General features: G+C 37.2%; 1 protein-coding gene across 2 annotated transcripts in view; it reads right to left on the bottom strand.

Moving 5' to 3' along the window:
* LRRC4C (leucine rich repeat containing 4C) overlaps window positions 1–19,519 on the bottom strand; it is a 1,423,056-nt gene that overhangs the window by 211,062 nt on the left and 1,192,475 nt on the right. For both annotated transcript variants that reach the window (XM_011973445.1, XM_011973444.1), the window contains one exon: window positions 126–219. The gene's annotated coding sequence lies outside the window, so the exon portion shown is untranslated. The remainder of the gene's footprint in view (window positions 1–125; window positions 220–19,519) is intronic.

Here is a 19,519-nt window from a genome sequence, read left to right as displayed (position 1 = left end):
AATAAAAGCGATGCATGGTTTTCTATTTGTCTATTTTCTTGACTTAGTGAACCTCACTTTGTTCTTAACTACAGCAGCTAGAATGGAAGCCCCTAAAGAATAGATTAGTGGTATTTTGAACTTACCTTAGTAAAATTTCTCCAACAGGTATTGATCTTCCTGAGAAAACTCAAAGAAGTTTAATAAGTGCTCTGGATTTCTGCAGATACTTCTTTAAACCTGGAGGAAGATAACATAAATATCGTATTTTAAAATCATGCTATACAAGTGAAAACACACTTAGTATTAGACATCCCTGCCTGTTACATTCCCTCAATATAATTTAGTAATTTAAAATCACAGAATGTCTTTCACACGTGTGTGTTACATGACTAACAAATCAAGACATGGGTAAACTATAGCAAATATGTATATGTATATATTTATATATTGAATATGTAATATATATTGAATATTTATATATTGATATAGCGAATATGTATATAAATATATACATATATATCTGTTTGATTTAGTTTACCTAACTCTAGATTTATTAGTCTTTCATTTCTTTCTTAATATTCATTGCATTTTATTGAAATATGTCATATGAATTTCACTGGAAAAGATTTTTATCTATAAATAGCTTATTGTATATAAATTTAAAAGACTTCCTGCTCTTACTTCTTCCCTCTGGCCATGAGCTAAAAACAATACAGATAATTATCAGTTTATTTCAACTCTAATAGTTGAAACTGACATTAAAAAACTAGAAAATATACACTGTAATTTACAAATTTCTCAGTTTGATATAGCATCACAGAAAATAAGTAAATATAGACATTGGATTGAGAATTAGAACTGGATTCAATTCATAACCCTGCCATAATTAGTCAGATAATTTTGGGCAAGAATCCAAAACTTACTGAGTCTTAACTGCTCCACATGTAAAACAAAAAGCTTTGTGCAAAATTGCCACCAAGGACCCTTCCATCTTTCAAATTCTACGATAATTTTCCTTCTAAGGGTATGTTTTGATATGGGTAGAATGATCAGGAAGATTTTGTGGAAGCAAAACTCTCATGCTTAAATAAAGCCTGAATTTTTATACACTTATATATACCAATTGTTAACTTCTCTCTCTCGAGCATGAGTTATTTGTAGGTAAGTGATACTAAGGTGGTTGTAGTCAGTGAATTTGAGATTCGTGTATTACTTGAAAAAAATTAATTATCTACCTGATGGAGTTTAGTACAATTTTATTTTTAACTCAGAAGATTAATAACCCTTTGGAGCCTAATGACCAGTAGGTCAGTTGTCCATCCTTCAGGTATCCTGATGTTAAGGAGAAGTTGAAATTCTGAAGGGACTGGGCAAACCACTTACAAAAAATATGTAAGAGAGCTTACAGAATTTATCATGATATGATGATTTTCTTCCCCTCACATATCTTCCAAGGAAAAAGGTATTTTTGGTTGAAATATTCATATTTAATTAGTGTTCATATGTTGTTGTCTTGCAAAAACAATACATTTCCTAAAACTGAAGGGTTGAGTGATAGGTGAAATTACTACTTGCAAAGATAATTTTAAAACTGGCATATCAGATTTGTTTGCTACTATTATTAGAATAAAAGAAACTAAGCTTGCATTATACTTCTAATGTACTGGGCTAATCTCTCTACATTACTTTACAAATTAAGCTTCATGACTACTCCATAAAAATTTGGATTATAATTCTCATTTTACAGATTAAGAAACAAAGGTAAGGATGTTCAAGTCAGTTAAACAACTTAGTTTAATCCAGAAAGAGATAAGTGACAGAACTGTCACTTATTAATCCCCAAGCCTATACTTTTTCTTACTATGAACTATGCTATGTATCCTGGCACTACAGAAGTTGATGGCTACTTCTGGGCCCGCACATATTCAATTGAAGCAGATTCTATCAGACCTGTTGTATCTTAGCCTCTGAATGCATCAGTTGATATTGATCTTTTCATACCTGAATGCCTTGTCTAATTTCTCAGGAATCTGATTTTTGCATTCCATTTCAATGGTATGTTCAGGGGGACAAAATGATGCCTCCTCCTTCTTCTGAGTTTTCTACTTGGTATTTAATAAGTTTCAAATAAATTTGTTCATATCAGAATTCTTAGTACAGAGAACTGAGCGTGGTGGGGCTGCTGGCAGGGATATAGCATCAGATTAGAAGTTCTACAACAGGTGGTTGTGATGAGAACAAGGCAGGGGGTTTGTTGGTTAGAACAAAGTGAATCATATTATACAGCTTTATTAAATGTGGGGCTGGAAGGGACTCACCAATCGATTCACTAAATATTATACTGCACAGGTGAAGGGAGTAAGATACAATATGTCCATGAACTAGAAAGCAGGTTTTAGGATTTCATTCATCTACCCAGCTTCTCAATGGTAGCACTGATTCTTCGATTGCATGTTTTAAAAAAGAAATTCACTTTTTTTTTTTTTTTTTTTTTTGAGACAGAGTCTTACTCTGTCACTCAGGCTGGAGTGCAGTGAGGCAATCTCAGCTCACTGCAACCTCCGCCTCCTGGGTTCAAGGGATTCTCCTGCCTCAGCCTCCTGGGTAACTGGGATTACAGGCATGTGCCACCATGCCTGGCTAATTTTTGTAATTTTAGTAGAGATGAGGTTTTGCCGTATTGTCCAGGCTGGTCTCAAACTCCTGACTTCAGGTAATCCACCTGTCTCAGCCTCCCAAAGTGCAAGGATTACTGGCATGAGCCACTGTGCCCGGCCAAGAAATTCACTTCTCTAGGCTTCAATGTGCCAATCACATTGTGCACATTAAGACTCAGGGAGCATAGGTTACGGAAGACCTTGGAGTCAGACCAACCTAAGGTCAGCAGCCTCACTTCCTGGTTGTAGAACTTTTCTATGGGTCACTATCCTAATTTATGAAACAGGATAGTGAGAGGTCCGTCCCTTTTATGCTGCTTTGGGATTTAATGAAGAAATTTCTATAGGATACTTTGCATCAGGGTCTGTCCCAGAGTAAGCATATATAGAGATATCCAGGTATTGTCAGCATCCTCACCATCCTTATAATTTATGTTTCTGTGGGACTAATATAATGGAATATCCTCTGTAAATTGTATTTTCCTTTGGAAATATAAATCTCAATAAAAAGAGATTATGACTGAAGTACTAACAAAAGATACTAAATTAACCAGGATTGTCATGGTAACTTTATTTTACTCACCAATGAAATGGGAAAGACACAAATCTCTATACATATTTGAAATTAAATGTTCAATACCCTAAAATAATAGGCTTGGAAATGAATCCTTTTGCTCAGAACAGCCTAAAGCAATTGCACTCAAAGGCAGAAGTTCTCATAGCTTCTCATAGCTAAATGTTGTAACTAAAACAAATGATTTTACATGACAAAAAAGGGGAAAGGTCACTTGTTCTCTTAATTATAATAAGTTAATGTGAAGGAATGTCCATTTGGACTCTGCTGTTAGAAGCTCAGTTATGCAATATTCATATAAAAATAGTTCCAAATCAATACAACATGTTTTAAATTTACATTAACATTTAAATTAATGAGCAGTTCAATGTGAATTATGGCGCTTTAGATGTTTAGGACAACATCTCTTCTTGCCAATTTGGAACAGAGTCTATTGACTCACCTTCATCGTTTCATAAACAGTTTCCAGACTCCATGTATTTTCATTGCCAGTGGATTTTTCAGACTGATGAAGGGGCTGTATTGACATCACCAGGGAATAATGTTGGCCCTATCCACTAAAGTTATAAAATGCAGCTAGCAAGTGAACATACCTCTGAAGGACAGTTTGCCACAGATGATTCTCATGTCTCAGGTTGCTTTAGAATTAGAGCTTATTCCTTTTTTTCTCCTATGGATTTTTTCATCAAATATTTCTAGAGCACCTATTCTGGAAAGAACACTGTGCTAAAAGCAACACAGATCCTACTTCAAGGAACCCACCCTCTATTGAATGAGGTAGTAATGTATATAAACAATTATAGAATAATATGACATATTCTAGGATTAAACAATGTATGTATTAGGTGCTATTGGAGGTACCTAGATAAGACTGAGGAGGATCAAGGACAACTTTCTGAAGAAATTAGGCTTTAAAACCAAGTAGGCATTAGTTAATTAAGGAAGTATAGAAGATCTCACTAGTCAGAGGGAAGACCCCGTAAAAGAGCCTGATATCTTCCCTTCAATGAACAAGAAATTCAGAATGATTAGTGTGATAGGTGGCAAGTATGTGATTGTGTGTGAGTTTATGTGTGTTTAGTGTGTAGGTACACATGCTTACATAGAAGTGTGAATGTAACAAATTGACATCCATGATTAGGCAGACCAATTAATGAGCTATGTCATATGTCATAAGGAGTTTGAACATGATCCTTAAAATTATGCAGATGCAGAAGTTCTGATGGATTTTAAGTAAGCTTGATTCTAAAAGTATTGCTCTGGCAATAGCACAGAGAATGGATGAAAGGTGAGTGGATTTTTTCCATAAAGGTGAGGAGTTTTTTGTCAGATGTCAAAAGAAGACTTAGTAAATCCACGCTTGAATTCATATGACATCAGATGCAAGACACAGGTAGCGGAGAATGTCATAGAAGCTTAGCAATTCTAAATCTCATGGCAAAATGAAATAGGCAATGAAAATTAGAATTAGCAGTGCTGTATCTGAGTTCTACCACCCTCACTCACTTATGAAAAACAATAAACTGAGCACTAACTATGCACCAGGGATAGTATTAGATCCAGTGACAGAGTAACGAATAGGCTAGGTAAGGTCCCAGCTCTCAAGATATCTATATTTTCTTGAAAGCATGAGAAAGAACAATTCTTGAGAAACATTTCTTGATAAATGAGACAGAACAATTAAGCAAATACAAATATTTACAGATTAGGCTAAAAATTATTGAGAAATAAACAGGGTGATGTGATAATGACTAGGATGGGGTCAGACAGGGCTGCTTAACTGAAGAGCATAAGCTTTGGATTGGGGATTCAAATCCCAGCTCTGCTATTTCTCTATTATGCTGTGTTGGCAAGATCTTGTGCCTCAGGTTCCTCTGCTGTAAATTGAAGCTAACTATTTCACTTCATAGTCTTATTTTGAGGACTAAATCAGTTAATAAATACACAAAGATAGGCTGGGCGCGGTGGCTCATGCCTGTAATCCCAGCACTTTGGGAGGCCGAGGTGGGCGGATCACGAGGTCAGGAGATCGAGACCATCCTGGTGAACACGGTGAAACCCCGTCTCTACTAAAAATACAAAAAATTAGCCGGGCGTGGTGGCGGGCGCCTGTAGTCCCAGCTACTCAGGAGGCTGAGGCAGGAGAATGGCGTGAACCTGGGAGGCGGAGTTTGCAGTGAGCCGAGATTGCACCACTGCACTCCAGCCTGGGCGACAGAGCGAGATTCTGTCTCAAAAATAAATAAATAAAATAAATAAATAAATAAATAAATACACAAAGATTAGCCCAGTGCTTAGCAAATAGAAATGCTCAAAATTACTATTAGTATAGTCATAGTTACCATTACTACTTTATTAGTATTATTTCTCTTCTACAAATAGATCAGCAATGGAAGGACTAGTTGAAAGGTGAAATTTGAGCTTAAACCTGAAGAACGAGAAAGAGCCAGACATGGGTAAAGCCTTAGGAAACATATTCACGCCATTTCCTAACAAAGCCAACAACAGTGCAAAATTTCTGAAGTGACCTTAATGTTAAAATGTCTTCAACTTATTAGAAACTACTTCAGTATTATTATGTAAGTTTCAGCTACTTTTGCTTTGACTCCAGGAAAGGAAGGGTCACTTATCTAAATTAAGAATCCAGGCCAGCCATGATATCTCATGCCTGTAACCTCAGCACTTTGGTAGGCCAAAGCAAGAGGGCAGCTTGAACTAGGAGTTCAAGATCAGCCTGGGCAATATAGTGAGACCCCATCACTTAAAAAAGGAAAATAGCCAGGTTTGGTGGCACCTGCCTATAGTCCAAGTTACTTGGGAGGCTGAGCGGGGAGGGTCGTTAGAGCCCAGAAGATAGAGGCTGCAGTAAGCTTTGATGGTGCTACTGCTCTGCAGCCTGGGCAACAGAGCAAGGCCCTGTCTCAAAAGAAAAAAAAAAAGAAACCATATTTGCTAGGATTATATAAAAAAGTCATGTTTGAAAGATAGCTACTAATACTTATTTTTTTCATTTTTAATCAACACCAGGCAGCCAATGATCATAGCTAATATCAGAAACTGTCATTTTCCAGCAAATAAATGTGTCAATGATTGGGATGATGTTCAACATATATGGATTGACATATTAATGGTGTTCAACATATATGGATTGACAAACATATTTGAGATACTACTCACAATCAGATTAAGACCATTTAAGAATCTAGTGAGGCCAGAGGCATGTATCTTTAAGTTAGGGATGACACCCAAAGCTTTGATCTGTAACTGGTTCTCTGTCTAGCCATGGGTGAGAAGAACACTGATTGATCCAACCATAAGGTTGGAATGCTGTCTGCTGAAAGGTGGCATTTTGAAAACCTAAAAAAAAAAAAGAAAAAAAAAAGGTGGAATTTTGTTGCACTTAGAACAGGTTATAAAAACTGTTGCTTGCTTGCTCACTATTGAAAGCATGTTTGTCTAATACAACTTTGTGTTTACCAAAATTAAGTACTGAGGCATAGCTAACACTATGGGCTCAGGCTTCTTTGCGATTATTATTTACCAAAAATAAGTCTGGCCAGGCGCAGTGGCTCAGGCTTGTAATCCCAGCACTTTGGGAGGTTGAGGTGGGTGGATCACTACGTCAGAAGTTCAAGACCAGCCTGGACAAGATGGTGAAACCCCGTCTCTACTAAAAATACAAAAATTAGCTGGGCACGGTGGCAGGTACCTGTAATCCCAGCTACTGAGGAGACTGAGGCAGATAATTGCTTGAACCCAGGAGGTGGAGGTTGTAGTGAGCCAAGATCATGCCACTGCACTCCAGGCAAGACTCAGTCTCAAAACAACAACAACAACAACAAAAAACAAAAACAGACAAACAACAACAACAAAAAACTATTGCTGTGTGTTGTGCAGGGCCAAAGAAGCTTAGATCAGTTTGCAATACTTAACCTGTCCAAGGACAAACAAAAAACCATTGCTTCTGGAGTATGATAAAGACATTGCTAGAAATTGAAATTAGAGAGCTAGACAGAAATCAAACAATGCAGGAACTTGTAGCTCCTGATAGCATTGCTGGATTTCATTCTCATTGCAATGAAATCTTCTAAGATATAAGTGGAGAGAGCCATTGATATGAGTTTTTTAAAGATGATAATAACCAGTGTGTAGAAAATGGATTGTAAAGGTAAGATTGAGTGCAGAGAGGAAAGTTCAGGAATATTTCAGAAATCTGGGAAAGAGTGATAAAGGTTTCAAACATAGCCGTGGAAATGGACACAGAAATGTAGATCGGTTTTGAAATATGTTTTGGAAGAAATCTTAATAGGATTTGCTTGTGGATTAGAAGTAAAAAATACCACAAGAAAAGATTCAAGTGTAGGACTGCTGTTGGGAAATTTTAATGCTGAATGTGGTTAGTTGAGGTGGTCTATGTCTGAGAGTTGAGGTGCATCCTTATCGCTAATAGGAGCCTCTCTCAATGACAGGGAAAGAAATGTAAGTCCCCTGTTGACTTCTATGAGGAGCCATGCAGAAATCTGCCATTTCCAATGACAGGACTTTCAACAGAGGCTACTTTTGGAGAATGCATGCCCTTCGGAGTCACCTGAGATGCCTTGTTTACATAGAGAGGCTATTTTTTTTTTCATAAATAAATAGGAAGATCTAAATGGGAAATCTCAGGGTTTCATATTTATTTCAAATTCATTGAGCCTTACTGTTCCCTTGTAGAAAATGAATGACCAAGAAAAGGGCCTCTATTATTATCTGTTATCAGAAAGAAGTTGGTATTAATTACACTTGCTCTTAGCCAAAAGGCTGAGAAGCGATATTCATCAAAAGCTATGGAGCTTCAAAATAATCTTGGATTTGAGTTCAGTGTATGAATATGTTTTCACAGTCACTGATTTAGTCAGTCAGTCAGTCCATCTGTCAGTCTATCAGTCAGCCATTCCCTTAATAAACATTTACTCTGAATTAGCTATGCACTGGGCCAGGTGTTGGTGATGAGTCTTTTGTAACTTCTCTTCTGCCTGTACATTTTCTAAATTTTTAGTCTATTAAACAGCAACAAAAAGTATCTCAAGCAGAATTCATAAAACTGATTTCACTACACTCTACATTGACTCTAGAACTACAGCAAAATTTAGTAACCAAAACAATAAAGTTAATTACTTTTATGTTGACCAATACAAACTTTCATCCTTTAGAATATCAAGAAAAAATTTTCACTTATGCTTCCAAATTCTAATGGTGAATTTGCTTGAAATTTTTTAAAGAAAGGAATTAATCATTATGTAAAAATGTCATGATCTTTATACATGTTAACAAATATGTAACACAGACAGTGACAGGGTTTGTAGACAGACATTACTAAATGTGAAATATTTTTATACATATTTTAAAAGAATTTGCTTTGCATAGTAAGAACTAAAATGAGAACATTTATACCCAAACTTGATATTCCACTCTTCCATGGCCTGTGAAGGGTTGGAAAGATAGTTCAGTATTCTATGCCACAATATTTTTATCTAAAGTGGAGTTAAATCTATGTAGTCACTTTATCCTTATTTATTTTAACATGAGAATTACAAGTCTGGTGTCTAGGAAGCCTGCTAGGCTCTCTGGTTTTTATGTCAAAATAAAGAGACCATATCATTACTATCACCTGAAGTAAAAAGAAATTAAGAGATGAATTGCCTAAAAGAACATATTCACATCATTATCAGTTCAACGATACAGTATAATACTGCCACACATTGTGGGATTTTTTTTCATATTTGCCTTTAGCTATTGGAGACAACTAAAGTTGTTGACAAGTTGCATGCATATTTTAATCCACGTCATCATACTACTTCTGGGACTTCTCTAAGGCAGGCAAGAATAGTCGACCACTGGAATAAGTCTTTTTGGATTAATATTTAATATTTGAGGTATTGTATATTTCCTGAGGATTTATGAGCTGGTTAAAAAATTAGTAATCTCACAAGTACTACGGTGGTATCACTTTGTAATTTTCCCCCAGAGAATAACTTTGATAATCACTTCTGTCATAATTTAAAAATGAAAGAGAAGTGATTATCAGTTTAAATACAGAATATTTTATGGTTTATTTGCATTTGGAGGGCTCAGAGACTAGTGGTTTCCATTTAGACAATTCATAAATGTGAAAAAGGTAACCGGATAATAGCAGCATGAGGGGGGTAATTCCTAAAACTTTCTGCATGAAGTGTATTAAATAGCTTCTTTTCAAAGACATATTAATATATTTTAATGTTTTTATGATGCCACCTTAGTAACTCAAAAAGAACAAATATTACCACAAATAAAAGTTGATCTGTCTGTGGGGGAAAATTGAGACCTGTGATGAGCCGAAAAGTAAGCTTAGTGCAAATAGACCATGAGTGAGTGACAAAATGCTACTCGTTATAAGTGGGGCTGATTCTGTGCTCCATACACTCTCATTATGTATTCTGCTAATAGCACAAGGAAGTGAAAATAACAGTTAGTTCCGTAAAGAGCTGGGTGCAACATTAAGATTTAATTAAACCTTGTTTTACTTGGGCAAGCTAGTCATGCAGTGATGTCACAGGAGAACAGAACTCAACACTCTGATGACTAGCAGCAAAACGACGTGTAGCTGAAATGCTAGTGCACATAGCTAATGTAAACAAGTTGAGGGGAGCAAGGGAAACAGTGCAGTAAACTGAAACCATGCCACATGAGTCATGCTGGAAGGATGTGAGGGTGTTGAGTCTGTAGAAAGCAAACAGACTTTGAGAGGACTGTCAGGAATCAGGGTTTCTGGGTTATTCTGGTAAACTATGATTCAAACTATTTTGTGTACCTCATGGTATAGCACAGGAAACAAAGGTAGGGATGACAGGAAACAGGAAATGCAATTTCGGCTCAACATAAAAAAATTCTACCTGTCAAAACTATCCAAGAGTAGAATAGACTGTCGTTGAAGGTAATCAGTTTATAATCATTTGAGGTATTCAAGTATTGACTGCACAACCGCTTGGTAGTTATTTCCTTTTTCTTTCTTTTCTTCCTTTTTTTTTTTTTTTTTTTGACGGAGTCTCAATCTGTTGCCCAGGCAGGAGTGCAGTGGTGCAGTCTTGGCTTGCTACAACCTCCGCCTCCTGGGTTCAAGCAATCCTCCTGCCTCAGCCTCTCAAGTAGCTGGGACTACAGGCACGTGCCACCATATCCGGCTAATGTTTTGCATTTTTAGTAGAGATGGGGTTTCACTGTGTTAGCCAGGATGGTCTCAATCTCCTGGGCTCGTGATTCACCCGCCTCGGCCTCCCAAAGTGCTGGGATTACAGGGGTAAGCCACCACGCCCGGCCGGTAGTTACTTTCTAACTAGGTATAGTGCCATTCTCAGAATCCAATGAGTCATACCAGTTGGGTGTTAAATTAATGAAGAAGAGGTAGTCAAATTATGAATCTATATAAATTGCACTTACTTACATAGTAGAATTTGAGGTGGTGTGATGCTCATTTTATCTGTCAACTTGACCGGGTTAAATGATACACAGATAGCTGGTAAAACATTATTTCTGGGTGTGTCTGTGAGGGTGTTTCTGGGGAAAGTTAGCATTAAAAATGTAGCTATCTCACTTATAAAAATATTATTTTTAATTAACATATAATAATTGAACATATTTATGGGGTACAGAGTGATATTTTGATGCATGTATACAATGTGTAATGATCAAATAAGGGTAATTACCATATCTACAACCTTGAACACTGATTATTTCTTTATGTTGGGAACGTTCAGAATCTTGTATTAGTCTGTTCTCATGGTGCTATGAAGAAATACCCAAGACTGGGTAATTTATAAAGGAAAGAGGTTTAATTGACTCACTGTTCTGCATGGCTGGGGAGGACTGAGGAAACTTACTATCATGGTGGAAGGCACCTCTTCACAGGGTGGCAGGAGACAGAATGAGCTGAGCAAAGGAGGAAAAGCCCCTTATAAAACCATCAGATCTCATGAGAACTTACTCACTATCATGAGAACAACATGGAGGTAACCAACTCCATGATTCAATTACCTTCTACCAGGTCCCTCCCATGATGTGGGGATTATGGGAACTACAATTCAAGATAAGATTTGGGTTGGGACACAGCCAAACTGCTGCTGTCTCTTATACACATCTAGATGTGTATAAGAGACAATTCATAAATGTGAAAAAGGTAACCGGATAATAGCAGCATGAGGGGGGTAATTCCTAAAACTTTCTGCATGAAGTGTATTAAATAGCTTCTTTTCAAAGACATATTAATATATTTTAATGTTTTTATGATGCCACCTTAGTAACTCAAAAAGAACAAATATTACCACAAATAAAAGTTGATCTGTCTGTGGGGGAAAATTGAGACCTGTGATGAGCCGAAAAGTAAGCTTAGTGCAAATAGACCATGAGTGAGTGACAAAATGCTACTCGTTATAAGTGGGGCTGATTCTGTGCTCCATACACTCTCATTATGTATTCTGCTAATAGCACAAGGAAGTGAAAATAACAGTTAGTTCCGTAAAGAGCTGGGTGCAACATTAAGATTTAATTAAACCTTGTTTTACTTGGGCAAGCTAGTCATGCAGTGATGTCACAGGAGAACAGAACTCAACACTCTGATGACTAGGAGCAAAACGACGTGTAGCTGAAATGCTAGTGCACATAGCTAATGTAAACAAGTTGAGGGGAGCAAGGGAAACAGTGCAGTAAACTGAAACCATGCCACATGAGTCATGCTGGAAGGATGTGAGGGTGTTGAGTCTGTAGAAAGCAAACAGACTTTGAGAGGACTGTCAGGAATCAGGGTTTCTGGGTTATTCTGGTAAACTATGATTCAAACTATTTTGTGTACCTCATGGTATAGCACAGGAAACAAAGGTAGGGATGACAGGAAACAGGAAATGCAATTTCGGCTCAACATAAAAAAATTCTACCTGTCAAAACTATCCAAGAGTAGAATAGACTGTCGTTGAAGGTAATCAGTTTATAATCATTTGAGGTATTCAAGTATTGACTGCACAACCGCTTGGTAGTTATTTCCTTTTTCTTTCTTTTCTTCCTTTTTTTTTTTTTTTTTTTGACGGAGTCTCAATCTGTTGCCCAGGCAGGAGTGCAGTGGTGCAGTCTTGGCTTGCTACAACCTCCGCCTCCTGGGTTCAAGCAATCCTCCTGCCTCAGCCTCTCAAGTAGCTGGGACTACAGGCACGTGCCACCATATCCGGCTAATGTTTTGCATTTTTAGTAGAGATGGGGTTTCACTGTGTTAGCCAGGATGGTCTCAATCTCCTGGGCTCGTGATTCACCCGCCTCGGCCTCCCAAAGTGCTGGGATTACAGGGGTAAGCCACCACGCCCGGCCGGTAGTTACTTTCTAACTAGGTATAGTGCCATTCTCAGAATCCAATGAGTCATACCAGTTGGGTGTTAAATTAATGAAGAAGAGGTAGTCAAATTATGAATCTATATAAATTGCACTTACTTACATAGTAGAATTTGAGGTGGTGTGATGCTCATTTTATCTGTCAACTTGACCGGGTTAAATGATACACAGATAGCTGGTAAAACATTATTTCTGGGTGTGTCTGTGAGGGTGTTTCTGGGGAAAGTTAGCATTAAAAATGTAGCTATCTCACTTATAAAAATATTATTTTTAATTAACATATAATAATTGAACATATTTATGGGGTACAGAGTGATATTTTGATGCATGTATACAATGTGTAATGATCAAATAAGGGTAATTACCATATCTACAACCTTGAACACTGATTATTTCTTTATGTTGGGAACGTTCAGAATCTTGTATTAGTCTGTTCTCATGGTGCTATGAAGAAATACCCAAGACTGGGTAATTTATAAAGGAAAGAGGTTTAATTGACTCACTGTTCTGCATGGCTGGGGAGGACTGAGGAAACTTACTATCATGGTGGAAGGCACCTCTTCACAGGGTGGCAGGAGACAGAATGAGCTGAGCAAAGGAGGAAAAGCCCCTTATAAAACCATCAGATCTCATGAGAACTTACTCACTATCATGAGAACAACATAGAGGTAACCAACTCCATGATTCAATTACCTTCTACCAGGTCCCTCCCATGATGTGGGGATTATGGGAACTACAATTCAAGATAAGATTTGGGTTGGGACACAGCCAAACTGTATCACCTGTCTTCTAGCTATTTGAAAATATAAAATAAATTACTGTTAACTATACTGTTACAGAGCACTAGAACTCATTTCTCCTATCTTGTAATTTTGTATCCATTAACCAATTTTTCACTATTCTTCCCTTACCCATCCCCTACCCAGACTCTAGGAACCACTATTCTACTCTCTACTGCTACAGGATCAACTTTTTTAGCTTTCATATATAAGTGAGACCATGTAGTACTTACTATGTCTCACCCCAGTTAGAGTGACAATTATCAAAAAGACAAAAAAAAAAAAATAGCAAATGTTGGTGAGGACATGGAGAAAAGGGAATTCTTATACACTGTTGGTGGGAATGTTAATTAGTATAGCCATTATGGAAAACAGTATGGAGGTTTCTCCAAAAGCTAAAAATAGAACTACCATATGGTCTAGCAATCCCACTACTTGGTATACATCCAAAGGAAAGAAAATCAGTATGTCAAAGATATATCTGCATTCCCATGTTTCTTGCAACACTATTTACAATAGCCAAGATATAAAATCAACCTACATGTCCATCAATAGATGAATGAATGAAGAAAATGTGGCATATATACACAATGAAATACTATTTATCTATAAAAAAGAATGAAATACTGTCATTGACTGAAACACGGATGGGCGTGGAGGATATTACAGTAGGTAAAATAAGCAAGGCACAGAAGGTGATTAACATTTGAATGAGTAGACTGAGCAAAGAAACCTCCCGTCTCCAGAGTGGGCAGGCATCATCCAACTGGTTGAATGGCCTAATAGAACCACAAGGTGGAAGAAGGTTGAATTCTGTCTCTCTTCATGAGCTGAGACATGCGTCTTCTCCTGCCATCAGGTATCAGAACTTCTGGTTCATGGATCTTCGAACGCTGAGACTTAACACCAGTAGCCCCAAACCCTGCCATTCTTCAGACTGGGACTGAGTTATGCCACCAGCTTTCCAGGTTATTCAGCTTGCAGGAAGCATATTGTGGGACTTCCTAGTTTCCATAATTACATAAGACAATTCCCATAATATTAATAAATCCTGCATACATGTTCATTTTTATATATTCTGTTGGTTCAGCTTCTCTGGAGAACCCTAGTGAATACAGGTAAGATTAACAGCATTGACCCAAGTGCCATAACATGTAAATTAACACTTGAGAAGCAATTTCTGTGATGAAGCTTTTTCTATATTTTGTGACCTTTAAAAATTGAATGCACTTTAGCAGTATATTAGTTTCCTAGGGTGGCCATAACAAAGTGTCACAAATGAGGTGGCTTAAAACAGCAGCAATTTATTCTCTTACAGTTCCTGGAGGTCAGAAGCCCAAAAGTAAAATATGGCCAGGCCACAATCTCTCTGAAGGCTCTATGGGGGAATCTTTCCTTGTCTCTTCCTGCTTTTAGTAACTCCAAGCGTCCCTTGGTTTGTGGCACTTTAACTTCAATTTCTGCCTCCATCTCCATATGGCCTTCTTCTCTCTATGTGTGTCTTCCTGTATGTCTAATTTTTATTTTAGTTCATTTTATCAAGACACCAGTCATTGGAGTTAGGGCCCACCTAAATCCTAATCTCATTTTAACCTGATTGTATCTTCAAAGACTCTATTTTCAAATAAGGACACATTTATAACTACCAGGGGTTAGAACTTTAACATATGTTTTTTGAAAACACAATTCAACTCACAACAAGCAACGTTACATCTTTTTATCATCAACACTTGTGTAAATTAAGGTATCTAATTTTTATTTTAAAAGTATTCTTCCTTTCCTGGACTTTAACTCCCTGTGTTTTATTCTTTCCACTTTCCAAGCTAATGAAGCTAAAGCATAGTTAACTCTCTGAACACATCATCTTCTTTTACATAATTGTTCATGGATTGGAGCATTCTGCCTTGTCCATGTCAATACTTTCTAGTTGTTCTACAACTTTTAGCTACGTTATCTATTTCTTATATCTGTTAGGCAAAATAGAGTTTCCTTCATCTTCTGTTCTCATTATAGCATCTGCATATATCTTCACTAAGCCAGTTGTCAAGCCATATCATTAACATTTATTTCTCTCTCTCTCTGAAACAGTAAGTTATTTAAACGCAGGGACCATGTTTATCACACATAGATATTTAGTGAATTAATGGACGACTGAGTAGGTACACTTATGACCCATGCAAGTGTCTGAAAGAATCTAAATATATGAGATGTTCTGGATATTAAAACAAGAATAGCATAGAGAGTGAAGGCCACCAAAAATATCTCACTTTCAATTTTTTTATGAACTCCTCCTCTTGCTATAATCAAACAATATATAAGGGAATCCTTACTCCTTAAGTTCAGTTTTATTAGTGGGTATGTGGAATTATTCTGATTAATCATCTTTATATATTCATTCATATTATTTAATTATACATACACATATTTGTGAGATGCTACAACATATAAAAGTTTTTAATGTAGAAAAGCCTTGGATTTTTTGTTTGTACATTTTAAAGTAATGTTAAGCATATTATTTATGAGTGAAAAATTGCAGTTGTCGAGTTATTTTTAAAATTGTAAATATGACCTGGCATGGTGGCTCACACCTGTAATCCTAGCACTTTAGGAGGCCGAAGTGGGAGGATCACCTGAGGTCAGGTGTTCGAGACCAGCCGGGTCAACATGGTGAAACCCCGTCTCTACTGAAAATACCAAAACCAGCCAGGCATGGTAGCAGGTGCCTGTAATCCCAGCTACTCAGGGGGCTGAGGCAGGAGAATCTCTTGAACCTGGGAGGTGGAGGTTGCAGTGAGCTGAGATTGTGCCATTGCACTCCAGCCTGGGGGACAAGAGCGAGACTTTGTCTCAAAAAAAAAAAAAAAAAAAAAAAGGCATTATAAATACGTGGGATTGTGTGACTCTTAACTGAGGAACAGTTTCCAATAAGTATTGATAATGATCAGATGAGTGACTTCAATTCATTTCCAGTGGTCAGGTCACTGTTATCTGATACATTTTTATTGCTGGTATTGTTGTGTAGAAGAGAGTGATAGGGAGGAAGGAAAAAAGGAGGAAAGGAAGAGAAGATAAGAAATAAAGTAAAAATCTTAGTTAGATACCCCCAATTATCTTAACGCTTTATCATACATCACTGTCTGCTGACTGGCTGGATGGCTTACACAAACAACAACAACAAAAACGTTCTTAGTGGATACAATTCTGCAGTCCTTGGTGCTTCAGATGGGAAAACCTCACCTGGTATTTTTCCTTGCTGTGTTTTAGTATGTGTACACAGAGGATGCTGCTGGGGATCCTGTTACATTTTATATTTAAGGGCACCTATAATGTTTTCAAAGGTCTTAAGACTGCTAAATGATTTCTAAATATTAAGTTTGTGGTTACTGGGAACATTTGCTTAGCAAGGACACAATTGAAACATTTTAGTAAAGCTTTTAATAATAGTTTCAGAAGATCACACACAAACACACACACACACACACACACACACACACACACAAAGTAAGCCAATGGGTATTATTATCCATAAGGCCAGTAGGCTAGAGTTTGAGAAGATTGAGAAAATAAGTTTTGAGGACATAATAAAAGATTTTAAGAGCAGTCTACTTCACTATTTCACAGTAATACACCACCAAGTGTGAGTAGGGGAAGAAGGTAATTATATTTTATTTTGCTGTCTACATTCTATCTCATTGGGTGTGTATACTCATAATTGTTTTGTGGTTACTTGCAATATTCAAGCAATTATAAGCACATTAATTAACAAATAATACTTCTGGCACAGTACTGAAGACACCAGATAAATCTATAATACTTAAATATGTACATATATATGTATATGCATACATAAATATGCAAGCCATCCAGCCAGTCAGCAGAGAGCAAGGCATGAAAAAAAAGGATTAACACAATTCAGAGTACTTATCTCAAATTTTTACTTTATTTCTTTCTTCTCTCCCTTTTATCTTTCCTTCTTCCCTCCCTCCTGGGCTACCTAAAAGCAGCAGCAGCAACAAAGCAGGAACAAAACCATATAGGATAATAGTGATCTGGCCACTGAAAATCAGTAGAAATCACTAAACCCATTCATCTGATCATTATCAATACTCATTGGAAACTTTTGCTCGGTTAGTCAACCAATATCTGGTTGAGTCACAAAATCCCACGTATTTATAACTTTTAAAGTAACTAAGCAACTATAGACTTCCCACTCATAAATAATAGGCTTGACACTATTTTTTAAATGTACAAACAAAAAACAAAGGCTTTTATAAATTAAAACATTTTAATACATTGTAGCATCTCATAATTTCTCTTATTTCCTGTGTTACATTCTTTTAGGTGCAGAAACCATGACCCTGTACACAAAAGTCAGAAGGCAACGTGTGTCTGTGCTATATTGTTTAATTTATACATATTTTTATTATATCAAGAAAGAGGTGGGTTTTGTAGATGATATTTAAAGACATATCAAAAAATATATTTCTGAATTAGAATTTAGGCTTAACATTTCTTCTTCAGTCTATAAATCCTACACCTAAGTCCTCTCTTATTGAGATGTAAGACAGAAGGTGAACTTTCTTATTAAAGGGCTTTTCAAGCATCCTTCCAAATGAAATAGCCAAAACAATAGAAAATAAAGAATTAAGACATTTAATAAAACTGGAATGGATTCCAATTGTATTTACTTTGCTAGAGCATGAAAAATGTATTATGTGATTAGGATGGAGAAGCAGAAAATCTTAGAAACGTAGTTATGACAATTGTTAGATGTGCCAAATTCAAATGTTCACCCAGGTGAATTTCTTTTTCACCATCATTGTATGACACTCTTCTGCTTCTGATTATACCTACATCATGGAAGACTTAACTTTTTATAACGGTGCCTATCTTGAAGAGAATGGATTCGTCTAACTTTTTGAAATTTCCTGTTTATGTAATTACTCATTCAGTTCATGTCTAGAGTAGTACTGTGTAATGCAGCTAAGTACATGAGTTCTGGATCCAGATAAACTGGATTCAAGTCTATACTCCAACTTTTACTAGCTCTATGACTTCAGGAATGTTTTTCATCTCTTTGCCTCATGAACTTCATCTGTAAAATGTAGACACTAATAGCCTCCACCACATAGGGTCATTTTGAAGAGTGCTTCGTGTCAAGCACACAGACCAGTGTCTGATACATACTAAGCATTGTATGAGGTCTTTATACTTATTTTTTAAGTTGAATATATAGTTTTTAGTAGAGTACTATTTGCCAGACGTTGTCCTAGATGATGGCGATATAATAGCAGCCGAAACAAAATCCCTGCCTGCATGAAATCTACCTTCTAACCTGAGTAACTGTGACAGAACATAGGTAGCTATTCACCAAACCTTTCTGCTTTTTCTTGACAGACTGCTGAACTACATATCCCAGTTTTTTTTCTATGGTGATGTGTGTCCATAGGACTGAGTTGTGGCCAAAGGAGTGTGAAAGGAAGTGATGTGCACTATTTTGGGCCTGGCTAATACGTGTTTCCCACATACCATTGATTCTTCTCTCTTCCCTTGCCTGCTTGCTATATGAAGACGCCTGGACAAACTTGAATGCCACAGGCTTACAGAAGTCAGTCTTTATTCCTGAATGACTGTATGGAGCAGATCCCCAGCCTCATCTTGCTGCTGCCACCAACATTCAGATTCATACAACTGGGAAAAAACTATCCTCTATTGTACTATGCTGTTAAAACTTCAAGGCTTATGTCTCACAGCATTTAGTATCACTTCAGTTAATGTGGAGAGAGTAAGTAGACACATAAATCTGAAGTATAATATCAGCTAGTGCTAAGTGCAATGCAGAAGAGCGAATCGGGCCGAGTGCGGTGGCTCACACCTGTAATCCCAGCATTTTGGGAGGCCGAGACGGGCGGATCACGAGGTCAGGAGATCGAGACCATCCTGGCTAAACAGTAAAACCCCGTCTCTACTAAAAATACAAACAAATTAGCTGGGCGTGGTGGCGGCGCCTGTAGTCCCAGCTACTGGGGAGGCTGAAGCAGGAGAATGGCGTGAACCCGGGAGGCGGAGCTTGCAGCAGTGAGCCGAGATCTCACCACTGCACTCCAGCCTGGGCGACAGAGTCAGACTCCATCTCA

This window comes from Mandrillus leucophaeus, unplaced genomic scaffold (assembly GCF_000951045.1).
Source record: "Mandrillus leucophaeus isolate KB7577 unplaced genomic scaffold, Mleu.le_1.0 Scaffold138, whole genome shotgun sequence".
NCBI lineage: Eukaryota > Metazoa > Chordata > Mammalia > Primates > Cercopithecidae > Mandrillus > Mandrillus leucophaeus.
The sequence above is the reverse complement of the archived record's forward strand: the minus strand, read 5'-3'. Positions and strand labels throughout refer to the sequence as shown.